We start from the raw sequence: 2,911 nt of genomic DNA on the forward strand, positions 1-2,911 counted from the left end.
TAAGCCTGATCAGAATCAAGGAAGAAACAGAAGAGAGTGCAGATGACATAAAGAAACTGTTCACAGAAGTAATGGCAGGAAACTTCCCCAGGAGGGGAAAAGAACTTGACATACAGATAAGTGAGGCATATAAGACTCCAAATAGCTTTAATCAAAAAAAAAATCTACACATGGGCATATACTTATTAAGATTCCAGAAACTCAACAGAAGAACAAAGTTCTACAAGCAGTTAGAGAAAAGAAACAAATCACATACAAAGGAAAGCCCATCAGAATCACAGGAGACTTCTCAACGTAAACCCTCAAGACAAGAATAGCTTGGAGTGATGCATTCCAAGCCCTGAATGAAAACAGCCTTCAACCCAGATTGATGTACCCTGCAAAACTATCTTTCAAAATTGATGGAGAAATAAGATGCTTTCATGACAAAGAACACCTTAGGAACTTCATGAATACCAAACCAGCACTCCAAAAAATTTTACACAATATCCTAGGAACAGACACTGAGGATAGCAACTGAAGGAAGCACAGCAGAATGAACCTATCAGGTGTGACAAGCAATTAATGTAAAGGAGAGAATCCAACAAAAAGAAAAAGTCATGACAATGATAAGTCAATAAGTATCAGTTATAACCATCAATGTTAAAGGCGTCAATTCACCATTCAAAAGAAATAGACTGGCAGAATAGGCCAAGAAGCAAGATCCAACAATATGCTGGATACAAGAAACACAAATCAAAATGAAACTCATACACTGAAAGTTAAAGGATGGAAAACAATACTCCATGTGACAGGGACCCGAAAAAAGCAGGAGTAACTATGCTCTTTGCAGAGCAAGTAGATCTCAAACCAACACTGATTAAGAGAGACAAAGAAGGATACTACATCCTTCTAAAGGGAACAATCCAACAGGAAGAGATGACAATCATAAATATCTATGCACCAAACACCCAACTGTATATGGCAAATACTAACGGACATGAAAAGCCATATATGCACTAATACAACTGTAGTGGGGGACCTCAATACCCCACTGTCACAAATAGATAGATCAACTAGACAAAAAAAAAAGTAATGAATACTAGAACTCAATCGATCTCTTGAACAAATGAACTTAACAGATGTTTACAGAGTGTTCCGTCCCCCAAATCAGAATACACATTCTTCTCAGCTACACACAGGCTGTTCTCCAAAATAGACCACATAGAACATGTTTAAGTAAGTGCAAAAGAACTAAAGTTATCCCCTGTATATTATCAGACCATAGTGTGATGAAATTGCAGATCCATAGCAAAAGAAACCACAAAAACTTCATAAACAGAAGGAAATTGAACAACACACTTCTGAATAGCCAATGGGTCACAGAGGAAATTAAAGAAGAAATCAGACAGTTCCTTCAATTAAATGACGATGACAATACAACATATTGGAATCTATGGGACACAATGAAAGCAGTCTTAGGAGGGAAATTCATAGCAGTGAATACACATATTAGGAAAAGAGAGCAAGCCCAATTAAACAACCTGCTGCTGAACCTCAAGCTTGTAGAAAAAGAAGAGCAGGACAAACCCAAAGCTTGTACAAGGGAGGAAATTATAAAGATCACAGCAGAGATCAATTCAATGGAGACTAAGAGAATGATACAAAAAAAATCAATGAAGCCAAGAGTTGGTTCTTCAAAAGAATAAACAAAATTGACAAACCCTTAGCCAACCTTATCAGAAAAAGGAAAGAAAAGGCCCAAATCCATGCAATTAGGAAGGAAAAGGGTGAAATGACAACAGACCCAGAAGAAATCCAGAGGAACATGAATACCTACTTCAAGAACCTATGCGCCAATAAGATGGACAACACAGAAGAAATGGACAGATTCTTAGATACATATGAATTACCAAAGTTGAATGACGATGACCTAAAAATTCTAAATGACCCAATATCAATCAATGACATTGAAAATGTAACTAAAAATTTACCAACTAAGAAAAGCCCGGGTCCTGATGCCTTCACTGCTAAATTCTACAAGACATTAAAAGAGGAACTGCTCCCATTACTATTTAAACACTTCAATGAAATTGAAAGGGAAGCAATACTTCCAAATTCATTCCTGGAAGCAAGCATCACCTTGATCCCCAAAGCAGAGAAAAACCCAACTGAAAAAGAGAACTATAGGCCAATGTCACTAATGAATATAGATGCAAAAATCCTTAATAAGATACTGGCAAATAGAATGCAGAAGATCATCAACAAGATCATATACCCTGATCAAGTGGGATTCATCCCAGGGATGCAGGGATGGTTCAACATACGCAAATCAATGAATGTAATACACTATATCAACAGAGCCAAGGACGAAAACCATATGATCATCTCAATAGATGCATAAAAAGCATTTGACAAAATCCAACATGCATTTATGATAAAAACCCTACAAAAATCAGAATAGATGGTCTCTACCTCAATCTGATAAAAGCCATCTATGAAAAACCAACAGCCAATATCATACTAAATGGTCAAACACTGAAATCCTTCACTCTAAAATCAGGTACAAGACAAGGATGCCCACTATCACCACTCTTGTTAAATATAGTTTAGGAAATATTAGTCATGGCAATTAGACAAGAGAAAGAAATAAAAGGAATAAACATAAGAAATGAAGAAGTCAAATTGTCATTATTTGAAGATGACATGATACTCTATATAGTAGACCCCACGAACACCACCAAAAATCTTCTAGACTCAATAACCAAATTCAGTAGAGTAGCTGGATACAAGGTCAACACACAAAAATCAATAGCTTTCCTCTACATGAACAACAGACTCACTGAGACAGAAATAGGGCAAACAATTCTTTTCACAATAGCATCCAAAAAACTGAAATACCTAGGAATCAACCTAACAAAAGAAATCAAAG

This window comes from Heterocephalus glaber, unplaced genomic scaffold, assembly GCF_053883595.1.
Source record: "Heterocephalus glaber isolate CG9 unplaced genomic scaffold, H.glaber_assembly_v1.0 deba00001729, whole genome shotgun sequence".
Lineage (NCBI taxonomy): Eukaryota > Metazoa > Chordata > Mammalia > Rodentia > Bathyergidae > Heterocephalus > Heterocephalus glaber.